The 16,392-nt window shown below is 39.4% G+C and overlaps 1 long non-coding RNA gene across 1 annotated transcript in view; it reads right to left on the bottom strand.

Annotated features, from left to right (window-relative positions):
- Positions 1-3,702: 3,702 nt before the first annotated feature.
- Positions 3,703-16,392, bottom strand: part of LOC115302506 — a 15,915-nt gene continuing 3,225 nt past the window's right edge. The window contains exons 2-3 of the long non-coding RNA XR_003913502.1: positions 11,272-11,352; positions 3,703-3,845 (exon numbers count right to left, since the gene is read on the bottom strand). This is a non-coding gene — a long non-coding RNA (uncharacterized LOC115302506). The remainder of the gene's footprint in view (positions 3,846-11,271; positions 11,353-16,392) is intronic.

Below are 16,392 nucleotides of genomic sequence, written 5' to 3'. Positions count from 1 at the left end.
TTAACTTTTTTTAAACTGTAAGACTATTTCCAAAATCAGCTGCACCATTTTACATTTCTACCAGCAGTTTACAAGGGTTCCAATTTCTCCACATTTTTTCCAAACCTTGTATTGTCTGTCTTTTGGATCACTTAAAGTGTGGTTGTGATTTATATTTTCCTAACAACTAATTTTGTTCAACAGCTTTTCATGGGCTTATTGGCCATTTGTGTACATCCTGAAGAAATGTCTATTCCAATCCTTTGCTCATTTTTTAATTGGGCTACCACTCATTAACTTTTGCCACAAAATCTTTTCTGATTATTGTTCTGCCAAATATTCTGTGCCTTTCCATGAAATGCCCCTTCCTCAGCCCCACCAATGGTAGACTTGACCATGTGATTTGCTTTGGCCAATAAAATATGAACAGAAGGATCAATTCCAAGCAAAAATTTTATTTTTTTTATTTTATTAATGTTTATTTACTTTTGAAAGAGAGAGACACAGAGTGTGAGTGGGGGAAGGTCAGGGAGAGAGGGAGACACAGAATCTGAAGCAGGATCCAGGCTCTGAGCTGTCAGCACAGAGCCTGACATGGAGCTTGAACCCATGAACTGTGAGACCATGACCTGAGCTGAAGTCCATTGCTTAGCTGACTGAGCCACCCAGGCGCTCCCCCACCCACAAGCAAAAAATTTAAAAGCCAGCTTGTGGGTTCACCATGTCTCTTTTCTGTCTGCCACAAAATAGGCGATTTATTTCAGAGAAAATTTATTCCATCAACCTGGACCCTCTGGCAAACCCCAATAAGAGATCTGATGCGCAGATTTTAGGGCTTTGAACAAAATGCCATCTCTCCTCTGCTGAAAGAGCACTGGATTCTGGTAGAGACCAGGTCGTGATGATATCAAGATCAATGTGATCTCAGCTGCCAATCTTTTTTTTTAATGTTTATTTATTTATTTATTTATTTATTCATTTGGGAAGTGGGATGGGTAGAGAACAAGAAGGAGAAAGAGAATCCCAAGCGTTATCCATGCTGTCAGTGCAGAACCTGACACCAGATTTGATATCACAAACATGAGATCATAACCTGAGCCAAAATCAAGAGTCAGGCATTTAACCACTTAACTGACTGAGCCACCCAGGCACCCCATGTCATTCTTGAACTGCCATAAAATTGGGCATACATAGCAATAAACTATCATCAGTTGAAAATGGTGTAGAAAAGATTACACTTGAGCAGATCAGGAGGACATAAGGAAGTTTAATGGGCAGGTGGCTCAGACCCTACCGCCCTATAACTAGCTGTCAGAGGAGGAAAAACCTGCACCTAGTTTAAAGATGGGTCTGCACAATATGCTGGCATCAGGTGAAAGTAGACTGCTGAGCTGTCACCATTCCATTCAGGAATCGCTCTGAAGGAAATTGGTGAAAGTCAACTCTCCCAATAGGGAGAACTTTGGGCAGCCCATCTGGATGTCCATTCTGTCTGAAGAAAACATGGCCCAAATGTTAGAAGAAACCTCTTCTGGCTCACAGGTAGTAACCAATTATTATGTCTGTTACTCAGAGACTTGGAAAGAATAATATTGGAATATTGATAACAAAGAAATCTATGGAAGAGGTATGTGGATGGATCTCTCAAAATTGACCAATAGTATGAGGATTTTTGCTTCTCATATTGTTACGAAACCTGATCTGGATCACCCAGTGGAAGAACCAAGTGGCACTCAGAGATCTTGGAAGGCAAGAGGTTTATCTCACACTGGCAGGCTCAGAGGAGATCACTCTCCAGAGATCTGAGCCTGGAGCATAAGCAGAGGAACAATTTATAGTCTGTTACTTCCACATTCCACATTCGTAGTAATTTGGAGCATGCAGCAAGTGGGGTTGGAAAAAGAACTCAGAAGGGGTGTCCTTGATCGGGGACTGAATTTCCCTGTCAGTCCTGTCAGCCATCTTATAACAGATTTTTCCCTATCAATGTGAATGCTCACCAAAAGGCTTTCAATATAACCACACGGATGACCCATTCTGTGAACTATGGTCAGCCACATCAGCCTGGTTCAGTGGGCCTGTGTACTAGTAGCTATGGCAACAGGAATAAAGATGTCTATGGCCTCAACAGCTGCCCCTCTGTAAGGCATAAAGTCCACCCTGCCAATAGCATAGGCCAATGTTGAGCCCCTGTTATGCTTCTTTGGGGGCAGTGGGGACATGTTGTTGATTATGTTGGGCCTCTTCCATCACAGAGGGACAGCGATTTGTCCTCACTAAAATAGACACTTTTTTCTCTTTCTCTATCCAAAATGGTTTTGCCAGCAATACCATCTGTGGACTTACAGAACATGCTGATTCCATGATTCATCATCATGATATCCTAAACAAGTTGCTTCTCACCAAGGATCTCATTTAAAAGCAAGAGAAATGGGCTAACATTCTTAGATTTCACTAATCTTATCACATATCCCATCATCTGAGAATAACTGACCTGGTAGATTGGTGAAATAGCCTACTGAAGTCATAATTACAGCACTCCCTGTAGGATAATAACACCCCTCTGAGACAGTGCTGTCCTACAGAAAGGAGTACTATATTTGCTTTGAGCCAGTGACCAACAGATGGTGCTGTTTCTCTTACAGCCAAAACACCTAATGACTCACTGGCAAAGTTCACAACCTTAGACCCTTCTAGAGATCTTAGTTCCTCTTCTAGTTTGGGTTTTTGTCCTAAGACAAATCTTGGCTGCTGTTTGTTTGGGCAATGATCATAGTAAACACGAGTGAGGAAGAGAGGAAAGTGAGCAAGAGAAGGGAGAAAAAAAACAATAAACGTGTGATAATGAGTAGATGAGCACTATAGGCAACTGAAGCTCAATCTCACCAAAAATCTTCTGAAAAACAGTGTGGAACAAGCTTCAAAATTGTCCTTTTGGAGGACGAGAAAGCAAGGAATGTACCCAACAACTCCAACTCACAGGACATTAACTTTCTCACATTCCTGGGCTATACTTCCCTTTGGCAGAGTGCCAAAGAAAGCCCACCAAAAGAGACAAGAGAAGGGGGAAAGCTGTTATTGTTCAAGGAACTCTCTCCATTGAAGCTGCACATGAACTCAGGTGGACTGACAGGATATGGAGAGAGGCATCGCCCTCATCTGCTACAGTCCAAGAGAGTTATACTTTCATGAGAATACACAATAATGACCCAAATGAATGAGAAATAGAAACTGCTACCTGACTATTTTGGGGCCTCATGCCACTGAACCAATCGCCAGAGGAGAGGTTACAATAGTGGATGAAGCAGTAAGTCCAATTAGCAATGAAGGCAAAGAGGACCCTATCTGGCACCCAGGGGGAATCAATGGGGTGCCTCTGTTTTTCCCTCTCCAGCTGAAAAATTTAAAGGAAACCCCCCCAAAATGGCAAAACGCAATAAAGGCAAGACTAGTAGGACTCAGATCCTTCAGGAATGAAGGTTTAGTTCACTACCCAGGGAAAAACAACAACCAGTCAAGCACTGACTAAGAACAAGAGGCATGGAATGAGTAGCGAAAGAAGTGATAAATATCAACTCTGCCATTATGACCACTTACAGAAGCAACTAACAGCTATGCATATTTTTGTTATATATATTAATATAAACTTTTTTTCTCATTCTTTCTATACTAACTCACACAAAGAATGTCAATGGTATTTAACTTTGCCAATTAGTTCAGATGTTACCAGACCATAAGAAATGCAGTTTATTAGGGAAAACTGAATTTCCTAGAGATGATGGGTTTTAAAATGGCAATGACGACTTACTTCACCCATGTTGAGGAGATGATGAGGGTATCTCATTTGTGTGAAACACAGTTGCATCCTGTTAGAAAGAAGCATGAAACTGTAATAAAGGAAGTAAATATTTTGAATAGATAATGATGTGGACTGTGACACTTATTTACCTGCTTGCTCTTGGTCCATTCCCTGATCTTCCCCTGTTTTGCTCTGACTCTCAGCGAACTACATTTTCTGACATCCCTTGGCAAGTGGCTTCCAGCTAGATTTGGCCAGTGAGAGGCCCTGACAGAATACGAAGGGTGGAAGGAAGGGACAATCAGGGTATTATGCTCTCTCACTCTTTTCTCAGGCAAAATGTCTATTAGTGGCTATGTTTCCTCCGTACCGCCAGCTCTCTCCAAACAATCTAGAAGGTAGTAAAGTCAGGCTCTTCCCTAGAGCTTCTGGAGGGAGTATGGCCCTCCTAAAACCTTCATTTCAGCCTAGGCAAACTGAATTGAGACTTCTACCTCCAAAACTAAAAGAATAAATATATGCTGTTTTAAGCCACTAAGATTATCATAATTTATCACTGTAGCCATGGGAAACTAATAAAGGAAGCAACATTTCTCTTGTATACTTTTATATACCTGCACTCCATGTGTGTTATCTAATTTAATCCTCATAACACCAGTAGGAGATAGGTATTTTAAAGATGAAGAAATCAAGATATAGGGAAACTAAGGAAATTGTTATAGGTGTTACATTTAGTAAGAGGCAAGTCCAGGGCCACCGGACTATAAAATCCATGCTCTTTCCATAATGTTACCCAGATCTCCTCATCAATTTGGGCTTTGGTTTCTCCTTTTCCATCTACTGCACTGACCCCAAAAGTCACAAGGGTACCTGGAAAATGAGTTAGTATGTTACTGCCACCTCCAGTGGGAGGAAGGTCCAAGCTAGTCACGTGACTGCCATTTTCTTGGGCAGAAAACTGCTCAGAGGATCAGCGATTCTGGGGCAGTCAACCAAGGTGTCCATTTCCTCAGACTACTAAATTTAATCCTCTAAATTTAATCTCACAGAGAAGAGGTGTTACCACCTGCATCCATCCAAGAAGAGCAGCTTGGCATCAAAAGGAGTGGAAGTGTGCACACTGGTGTCTAACTTCAGCAACTTCCTGAATAAGGATGCCATTGTGGTGCATGCTGGGGACCAACTCCATCTCATTTCAAAGCCTGGATAGCTGAAAACTACCTTTTCCAGACTCCTTGGCCACTAGGTTTCTGAATGTGAATTAGTTTCTGATAATGGGATAAACTCATGAAATATGATAAGTAGAAGTGAGATGAAGCTTAAAACCACCTTTTTACCCTTTATACTATCAAGAAAACTTATGAAAATGTGAATTTTTTCTGCGGCTGGATTCCAAGAGCCATTTTCCAACTTTCTGAGTACCAGGAGAGTGTGAAGTCATGGTGGTCATGGCAACAGTTTCCTGATTACAGTTTCCAGACCTCTGAACCAAAGCTATGTAGGCGTGTCTTGAATAATTCAAATGATGACCTTGGAATGTTGCTGATGGTCCAGTTCTGTATTTTTCTGGGAATAATTTCCAGTGGCCTAGCCTAGATCTTGCTCTTCTAGACCTTATATGCATCAATTTCTTATAATAAGTTTCTTCCTTTAAAAAGTACCTGGAATGGTTTCTACTTTCTGCCTTGAACCACGAAAGATAAAGCTTTCAACTGAAAGTGAATATGACAAATTCAACTTAGAATACATTTAATTTGAAGGGCACCTGGGTGGCTCAGTTGGTTAAGCATCAGGCATTGGTTTAAGTCATGATCCTGTGGTTCATAAGTTCACCCCCACATCTGTGCTGTCAGCACAGAGCCCACTTCCAACCCTCTGTCCCACTCTCTCTGCTTCTTCCTCACTTGCTCTCTATCTCAAAAATAAACATTCAAAAATACATAAAAATTTAAAAAGAACATACCTAATTTGAGTTGCCACTGAAATGTACAGATCCAGTTGTTCAACAAATATTTATGAGCGTATACCATATCTCAGAAACTGTGCTAGTCAGTGAAGAAATACCAGTGAAAAAAGAAACATAGCTACCCTTTTAAGTGACTTAATTCAGATTAGAGAGGCAAATACATAATCAAGAATAGTGTTATAAATATTCTGGTAGGTAGAGCACGATCTATTGTAAGGGTCATCTATTGTAGAGAGTTATCTAACCCAAAGTTGGGGTCCAGGAACACATCTGGGAGGAAGCGATAGCTCTCCGAGACTGAATTAATCAGAGTTCACAGAAGCTAACACTGATTCATGTAAGTAGAAAATAAATTAGTTTAAATGATACGGAATTTGAATATGGACTATACATTAGATAATAGCTTTATATCAATCATTTTCTGATTTAGATAAATGTATGGTGGTTATGTAAGAGAATAGTCATGTTTTAAAGAAATAAACACTGAAGTATTTCAGGGTACCAAGCTACGTTTACAACTTACTCTCAGATGAATCAGAGAAAATATGTGCATGTGTGTACACATGTGTGTGTGTTGCAAAAATAGTAAAGGAACTCCCATAGTCCTTTCATTTAAATTTATCAATTGTTTGCACTTTGCTTCATTTGCTTTACCATTCTTCCCCATGCTTGCTCTCTTCCACCCCCAACCCCTACTTTCTCCCTGTCCTAAGGGCATATGGTTCCTTAACTATTCTTGCAATTTTGCTGACAAATATGAAATTATACAAAAACCAAGCTTTGCAAACCAAAAAAAAAAAAAAAGATATAGGAGATGTCCCCACAATTTCCCAGAATTTCCCAGTGCTACCCAGCAAGAAACATATCCAAAATTCACACCCAGAAACTTGTCACTGAAAGCACTACTTCTGCCCAAAGAACTTGATCGTTTTGTAATGTTGCCGCTAAGAATTCCCCCATGGTCCTCCTGTGGCTTACTCCTGATACAGAGTATTGGAAGATTGCATCTGGCCAGTGGTGGGTCCTAGGTCATGTACCTATACCCTTCCTATAAGGAAGGTAAGAAAGGAAGCTATTTTCAGCTTCTAGATAGAGTAAGAGACTTAAGGTGGGGAATTCTCCAATCATCCGAAGGAAAACAGATGCTAGATGGAAAAAAAGTGACAATATTCACTTGAGTTCACTTCTTTGCTACCCCTGTCCAATATTAACATAAACTCTTCTTCCTGTATTTAATCCTACAGAAGAAAAAATTAAAATGTGCTCACTCCCTTCCTAAAAGAATGATAACCTCAAATCCCTTTGGTAGCTGAATACAGCTTGACTCTGTATGGTATTCAGTCCTTATCTGGTCCCATCAAGATCCTCTCTCAGAATTCTGTAACCCATGAGTGAAATTGTAAAGCTAAGCACCACCCCTGGAAGAAAGGGTCGGAAAAGAAAATGAGACTAGTTTAAAATATATGCAGAACATGTGAGAAAACTATGCAGATTCTATAAGCTTTATTTCTGCAAATAGTCACAAGACTATAACTGATATTTCTAACCTCCATCCTCCATTACTCATTTCATGTTCTCTTGCCCAGAGCAACAATTCCAGCTGGTCAGGCTTCATTACTTGTTTGAATGACCCAAACCTTCATTCCCAAGGGATCTGAGCCCTTGATAGTCTTGCCCACCTAAGATTGTTGGAGTCTTCCATTAACTTTACCACTGGACACGGCAGTATAAGTGTGACCCCAAGGACGTATGTGAATCCCAGCTGTAGTCTGTTAAGCCTCTGCTGCTTATTAGTGACACTATCTCCTCTTGATAGTGAGGATCAATCATCCCAGCCAGCACCTTTTGTGGCCTGTTTTCCTAGTGATATAAAGAACTTCAAGCACCCAGGTGGCAGTCTTAATCTCCAATTCAGGGGAACTATAGTGTGTCCCCTGGAGGAAGCATTTCTGCATGCATACCAAGACCTCTAAACTAGCCCATCAAGGATCACGGAGAAAAAACAAAAAATTTTCCTAATTTGCATTATGTATGAAAAATACATTTCCAGGATGCCTGGGTGACTCAGTCAGTTGAACATCTGACTCTTGATTTCAGATCAGGTCATAATCTCATGGTTGGTGAGACTGAGCCTCACAGCAGGCTCTGCACTAACTGAGTGGAGCTTGCTTGGGATTCTCTGTCTCCCTCTCGGTCTGCTCCTCTCCTGCTCATGGGCATGTGCTTTCTCTCTCTCTCTCTTTCTCTCTCTCTCTCTCTCTCTCTGTCTCAAAATAAATAAATAAACTTAAAAAAAAGGTACACTTCCCACTTCCATCTTGATACCTATACTTTTTTTTTACAATGGAAAAAAAAAAGACAATATCATGATTGCTGACTTAGAGGACACCTTGTAAAGTAGCACCTTAACCTTGGAAAATATTCCGGCTAGCATTATTTTAGTTTTCAATAGACCGTCATACCTCTCTATAAGATCACTTGTTTCTGGGTGATGGAATAAATAAGACCGGTGAATCCCATGAGTATCAGTTCATTGCCTTAACTCTTTCATCATAAAGTGTGTTTTCTTTGCCAGAAGCAATATTAGATGGGATACCATGAAGGTGTATAAGATATTTAAGAGCTACGGATGATGGTATGGTCTGAGGCATGGTGGGCAGGGATATTGAATGGTACCATCAGATAGCAATCATCCAAGACTACCATATATCCCACTTCCATTCTAAGCATCCTACTTCTAAATCAATGCCTTAATTTTCACATGAGAGAAAGGCTATGAATTCAAGAAGTGCCTAAATTCAGCAATTGAAATTTAAATCTGGTTTTCAGCCATCTACAGGTATAGAAAGCTGATGGTTTTCAATCCATACCTCCAGTCATGGTCACTGCCCAACACAGTTCATTGAAAGATTACATAGGCTGGTATGTTGGTTATGTTTTTAGTTAATAGTATAAGACCCTCCTTGGGTCAAGCTGACCCTAATGGAAAAATACCAACCATTGTTTCACTCTCCAACCCTTCTCTGCTTGAACAATTAAGGGTTAGGAAATTGAGTTCTGGAAGTCCTAAAATGTAACCCATAAATTATAACTTAAAGACTAACTTGTTTTTCAAGATATTGTTGCAAAATCCCACCTTTTAACCGCAAAGTTCTCACTTCTCTGCACCTGCTTCGCCTCCTCTTTGGACCTATGATCAGTCACCTCAAATCTCTCCTGAAACAAAGATCTCTAAATTTGATAGGTCTCTGCCAAATCTTATGGTTGTGTGTTAGAATGTGATTGAATGACATGTAATGCTGTAAACTATGATTGGTTATCTCAATGATGACCTTTTCTGCTTTGCTATGATCTATATAACCCCTGAGCTCCTGCTCGGTGACACTCTCCTGAAGACTTGCCAACTTTTGGGAGGGACCATTTGGCTAAACTAAAATAAAACCCATTTTCCATCTCCATTCATGTCCGTGGGTTTCACTCTCAGTGACTCACTTCAGGAAGGAAAGATCTAACATTTTGGAGGCCCCAGTGAGGTCCCGAGAGGAGAAATCCCATTTGGTCAGCCCTGGCGCTGGGCTGTGGCCTCGGACATTGGTTCTGGGCTTGTTTTCCATCATGGAGTTAAGTTTTGTGCCAGTCACGACAGTTCATAGATTGGGTCTGAGGAGGCTGAGGAGCCTGGGCCCTCGCCAACCATCCAAGCCAAGATGTTGGTCTGGGATTTGGGGTCTTCGGACCATTTGGGGTCTTCAGGCCATCTGAGTTGGGCCTGATCACCCCAACATTTGTGTGAACATTTTCTGTTATTGGTGCCTCTTGTGTCTGTCATATGCGCTTGTTCTTATTTTGAGTGTCTTGTCACCATCCGTGTCCTTGTGCTTTGTTTATCACTTTTGGCCAAATGGGCAACTCAGGGTCAAAAGCATATACACCTCTAGTGTGTTTTCTCACTAACTTCAAAGCCATCTATTCACCTGAAAGTGCGGATGAGTATGGAATTAAATTTTCTAGGGACAGGTATTGCAGGCCTGTCTGATGGAAGGTACTTGGCTCAGCTTCTGGCCTAGAGAGGCTACTAAAAGTTCAACCTGTAGATTCCTTATAAAAGGTTCCAGCAAATCAAACTTTAAAAAATCCTCATGAACAATACTTATTCTCACTGAGCTTATGTAAATAATTAGGCCAGGGTTGTTAAGACTGGACTTGTTCCACAAATGCATTGGTGTTGATTTGACTATCTCTGGAAATGGCGGTTTTTTAGAGAGAAAAACTATGTTTCCACAACACACCACTATAAATGTTAAATTCTAGTTCTGATCGTCTTTGAATGTTTGTTGTTACCATAAAGTTACCATAAAGATGACATTTGGTTAAAGCAAAATGTGTACAAAACAAATGATGGATTTAGTACTAGGTACCAGAAAGCAAAATAAAATAAAAAAATAGAAGTAATTAATTGGAAATAATAACTTCTCAGTTGAATCTTTCTCCAGCCAACAGAGGGTTCAAAATACTATATTTTAAGTTCCTGAATATAGATTATAACCATAGATCACCTGGATCAACTAGCTACCAATTCAATGCTTCTGAAGCTTAATGAACCCTTTATTTTGTTTTCACCATGTGATCATTGAACTTGTGTTTTAAAATCTAAGATGACAGGGAAATCAACCTAACCTGAGGCCATACTAATAGCTAAAAGTTCTCCTTGTGGTAAATGGAATTTCTTGTCACTGTAATTTACACCCTTGAAACTAATTTCACATCTTGAAGTCCTTCACATTTCATTGTTAGTGAGGTTTCTACAAACACATACACAACTTCCATTATAGAAGGTGAATTAAAATACCCTAAAAGTATAAATATAGTTATACATGCAATATATACTATGATTCAATTTTAATGATTTTTATAACAGGTGAAGTCCAGGAGTTCTTTCCTATAATAACTTAGGGTCATATGGTCTTCTCAGCTATTAAAAATCCATTGGATAAATAACTGCTTTCTTACACTGGAGAAAGAATTGGGTGAAGGTAGTTTATTTGGGAGAAATTTTAAGTAAGCTTCCTTGAAATGGGTACTTGTTTGCATGTGATTTATTGAGAATGCACTCAGAAGAGACAGGGAAGTGGGGGAGGAAAGCAGAATAGGCAAGGAACTGTGGAATAATGGGATTCCAAGTGAAATCTAGTTTCAGCTTCATTCTACAAGAAGCTGGGGAAGTATAAAGTACACTATAGATCCTGTCTTGTCCTGAAGCAAAGGAGTAGAATTTTTGTACCCTTGCCCCCAATCAATTATTTGTCACAGTTTATAAAACGGGAGGTTGGTCAAACTCCCAGGAATCTCCAGCCCCAGTAGCTTTAAACATATAAGGAAAATCCTTCAGAGAAAGTTGAGTGTATGGCCCATTACCCTAAGTACCTGTGGCTGCTGGGTAGTGGATACTACAACCAAACTGGGAAAAGGGATCTCAGAAGATCTGGGAAGAGCATCAACAATATCTGCCAAGGGCTACCTCTCTTACCGTTCAGATCTGAGTGCTTTACACATTGGGTTTGCTCCCCGCTGTCGTGGCTTTTTCCAGGATTCTGGTCAATTATAATTTCTGGAAAAATATAAGAAAGGAGTCTTTACAATTTGAGTCTCTGCTGCTGTAGCAGGACCCATGGCCATCAGTGATATTCATCATCTTTCTCCTCTACCATCCAATCTAGATTCTCCTCATCCGCAGGTAGTACTTCTGCTGATCTAGGTGGTTTGTTTGGTGAGGTAACCTAATCCTCATCTCTGAGGAGCCTGAGCTCCTGATTATCAAGTTCTTATTAGGAAAAGTTCCACTTATATTTAAAACTGCAATGAGAGTACCAAGAGACTCTTTAGTGGATCACCCAAGTGCCAAACATTTCTGCCTGTCCCCGCTGTGCAGCAGCAGACCTGCCTCTTCATGATTTCCTTCACAAGGTCATAATTCTTTTCTACTGGCCCAGATAACCCAAAGTGGCAAGGTGGCAGTCATAGTATTAAGTTCAGTGGGATTCTTTGTTCCATGGTAGAAGTATCTTCTTTCTGAAAAGCAGGATATACAGAACCATAGGACCTAAAGTTATAGAAACAAAAACCCCAAGTTCTTCAAATGGGTTTCTAAGAATGACAGTAAGTAGAGCTGCTCCTACTTCCACTCTTTGGTTCCCAGACCCAGGTATTGTACTGACTGGGGACACAGAAGAACAGAATGATTGTTGACAGAATAAAGAAAGATAGAGACCATTCTCACAAAATATCATCATAGCTGGATGTTCATTCTTTACCAAGGCACAATAGCATACCTAGAGATACTTTTCAAATGGTTAAAATAGAGCTTAACTTTATTTTCAAAGAAAATTCTCTGCTCTAGATCTCATGGCTTTACTATAGAACCCAAGTGGTCTGTACTGTGACTCTCCTACTGGGATTTGCTAGGGTAAATATGTAGGTAATAAATATTGATTTTTAAAATTAAAAAAATTATTTTAGGAAGAGAGAGCATGCATGCAAGTTGGAGAGAAGGTCAGAAGGAGAGAGAGAAAATTTGAAGCAGGCTCCACGCTCAGAATGGAGCCTGACACGGGGCTTGATCCTACAGTACTAGGATCATGACCTGAGCTGAAATCAAGAGTCCAATGCTTAACCAACTGAGCCACCCAGCCACCTCTGGTTTGTTAAATAATAATAACAACAACAATATATTGTAGAGTCTAACAAGTAGAAAGAATTATACCACATAACAACAATAGCATTAAGGCATGTGGTGGGTAGTAAATGTTATTGAAGGATTCTAAGATCCTTGTACTAATCAGAGAGTGGTGAAAGTCCTATCATATATCAGAGAAATTTTCAGAAATTAAAGATCAATGTTATAATCTCTTTGGTAACACTAAAGGAACAGTAAATCAATGTATAACTAGTAAGTAACTAAGAGAAAGAAAACAGAATAATGAAAAGAAAATTAATTTTTAAAAGGTGAGAAAAAGGAAGATAGAACGTATCAGACAGGTAGAAAAGAAATAGTAAGATGATAGTTTTAAACCAAATCTCTCAGTCACTATATCAAAAATAAGTAAATTAGAAGGCAAAAATTTTAATAACTGAATATAAATCTTCAACCATTGCTGTTTCAAGAAATACACTTAAATACAAAGATACAGTGAAGCTAAAAGTAAATGTATAGAAAAATGTATCCTGAAAACAGTAATGGAAAGAATCCTGATTTAAGTTATAACTAACATCAGACAAGGTAGTCTTTATGACAAAAATCTTTAACTAAAGATAACATTTCATAATGCCAAAATGTTAGTCTCCCAGAAAGATAATAAAAATCATGATGTTGTATGTTTATTTACTGATTGATTTTGAGACAGAGAGAGAGAGAGAGAGAGAGAGAGCATGCAGGGGAGGGGCAGAGAGATGGAGAGAGAGAAAGAGAGAGACTTCTAAGCAGATTCTGCACTGTCATTGTAGAGCCTTATGCAAGGCTTGAACCCACAAACCATGAGATCATGACCTGAGTGGAAATCAAGAGTTGGATGCTTAACCAACTGAGCCAGGCACCCCAAAGTTGTAGGTCCTTAATAACATAGCTTCAAATATATATGACAAAAATTGACAAAACTTAAAAGAAGTATAGAAATAACCAGAGTAGGAGATTATGAAACATATCTCTCAGTAACTGATAAAACAAGCAAGTAAATATCAGTAGTCATAAAAGATCTATTTTATGCAATGAACAAATGTTACCTAATTGATACACATAGAACATTGCAATCAGCAACTTCAGAACAAGATTTTTTCCCTCTGAGCACACGGTGGGTAACTCTTTAGAAGAAGACATGGAAAACAAGAGTCCAAGAACTGGCCTCTGTAATAGAATAAATAACAGATACAATGGGGCGAGGGGGTTATTTAACCAGAGCATGAGAGATATCTTTCACTTTGGGTACTACGAGTAAAATGTAAGAGTAGAGACAGGAGTCATATTTTGGAGGAGATTCAAAGGTCTAGTTTGTCATACTCAATTCCAAAACAGAGTTCCTAGAGGGAGATGGATCTAGGTGAAGCAACATGTGTGGTGGGAGGTGAAGACATGCGACCAGAAAGGGAGAAAATAAGGAAAAGCGTATCAGGCAAGTGTTCATTACAGAGAAATTCCTGAGATGGAATGCAGATCTTTGGGGAAGATTTTTAGCTCGTCCCTAGACCTTGTATGACTTTCTAGGCTTTGCTCCTATGTTTTCTTAAGCTATTTCATTGATTAGTAGTGGCTTTTCTTTGTATCTGATTTTTACATAAGGCATATCTGCCTTCAAAAGTATGTATAACACATACAGGAAAACTCTGGAAAGTTAAACACCAATGTTAAAGCAGTTATTTGTAAGAATGGGATGTGTGATTTTTTTTTTTTGCTTATTTGTATATACTGACTTTCCTAAAATAAATAAGTAAGCATCCATTATATATGTTCTTTGTTTCTGCACTACATTGCAGTACAGGCCCCCCCCTTTTTTTTTTTAGCAGAAACCAACCTTAAAAGCCTACAGACCTGAGTTGATCTTGAATCCAAAAAACTGAAGCCCAAATAACTCACAAGTCCCAAAACACCATCTTGTGATGGAGTTGCAATCATAGCAACTGTATCTTCTCTTTATTGGTTGGATCTGAGAACATGTATGGCTTGAATGCATGGTGTGACTGTGAAGCAATCCAAAGTTTTCATGCTACAGTCACCCAATACTTCTATATTCAGGAAGTTCTGTCTTTCAGAGAAGCCACTCTGCTCATATCAGTTTCGGATTTCCTCTGACAAAATTGTCTTCAGAGCTGGTTTAGTAATGCCGAAAGAAAATGAGTTCTGTTATAATTCATTAAAACTCCTGTTTAGTCCACAATCTTACTCTTCTTCTTGTTTCTTGTCTCGCTAAGTTTCATCCCTTCCTTCTTTGTACTCTTTATTTTTACTGCTACTGTGTTTGACTAAGACTTCAAGGACCTATTGTTGAGAAACTGAGGAAAAGAGTGTGGGAAAGGGTTCTGAGGCTTAATAAAGACTGGGACTTGGGGAGGGGGACTGGGAAGGGGCTGGACAGTTTGAGTGTGAGGCCCAAAGGTACGGTGACATTATAATTTATCACCCCATCTGTAATACTTTTGAGAGTGAAAGGGGACATGATTAACAATTTTGCCACGTCAACCAAGATATGCAGTTACCCTATGGATTTAGGGAACAAATCAGGGAAGGAATCTGACTAATATCTGTCCACTTGGGTGGACAGAGATGCTTATAGAGCCAGAGATGGGTGTAACTGGCCTGGGGCCATAAATGTGAATTGCCGGATGCAGGGGATGGCTTCTATTTGAGGACAGACCTGTCATTACATTTGATCATTGATTCATGTTTAATTTAAGGAACTTTCATCCAGTAAGAAACAATAACATTGAATTTCTTGGAATTACTTATATAGGGCATAAGATTTTATGACTACTTACACACTTTTGGATACCCCTTGGAAATGAAGATATTTTCTAGGTATTATAACACTCCTACCCACCTACATATTTTCTGTCACCTTCTAGGACTCTACTATGACCCTGGAATTTTCACATCTCTCCTCAAAAGACTCATAAAAGATTAAACAACCAACAAAATCCCTCTAATTGTGTGATCATTCAGTCTAAGTTGTTCCTTCATTCACTGCCCTATAGTCTGTTCTTTTGCCCTGTGTTTTCTAACTTTTTTTTTGCAGTGAAAATAGTTCATTGTGTCTTGGCTGAACTTTACACTGTCCTCAAGGCATATATGCATTTTGTTATTTTTAAATTTTTTAATATTTTTCTTCATTTAAATTAAAGTTAGTCAACATATAGTGGAATATTGGTTTCAGGAGTACAATTTAGTGATTCATCATTTACATATAACATGCGGTGCTCATCCCAGCAAGTGCCCTCCTTCAACACCCATCACCGTGCTTTCCTCCACCTCCCACACAGCAACCCGCGCTTTGTTCTCTGTATTTGAGTCTCTTGCTGTTTGCATCCCTCTCTGTTTTTATCTTGTTTTCCTTCTCTTACTCTGTTTTATCTGTTTGTTTTACCTGTTTATCTGTATCTGTTTTTTAAAGTTTTATTTCTTTTTATTTACTTATTTATTTTACATTTATTTACTATTTTTTTATTTATAGTTTATTGTCAAGGTGGTTTCCATATAACACCCAGTGCTCTTTCCCACAAGTACCCTCCTCCATGATCATCACCCTCTTCCCCTTTCCTCCTCCCCCCCTTCAGCCCTCAGTGTGTTTTCAGTACTTAAGAGTCTCTCATGATATGCCTCCCTCCCTCTCCCTAACTCTTTCCCCCCACTTCCCCTCCCCATGGTCCTCTGTTAAGTTTCTCCTGTTAGACCTATGAGTGAAAATATATGGTATCTGTCCTTCTCTGCCTGACTTATTTCACTTAGCATGACACCCTCGGAGTCCATCCACATTGTCTGTGTTTTCTAACTTTGGAAAAGCTACAAATTCATGGAGTTTGTTGGCTTTTCCACTTAAGTTGTTTATTGTGCCAAAAAATCATTCATTTCCATGGAAACTGGCTTATAACACAAATGCCCACACTA

This window comes from Suricata suricatta, chromosome 9 (assembly GCF_006229205.1).
Source record: "Suricata suricatta isolate VVHF042 chromosome 9, meerkat_22Aug2017_6uvM2_HiC, whole genome shotgun sequence".
Classification (NCBI taxonomy): Eukaryota; Metazoa; Chordata; class Mammalia; order Carnivora; family Herpestidae; genus Suricata; species Suricata suricatta.
This window is presented reverse-complemented; position numbering and strand designations above follow the sequence as displayed.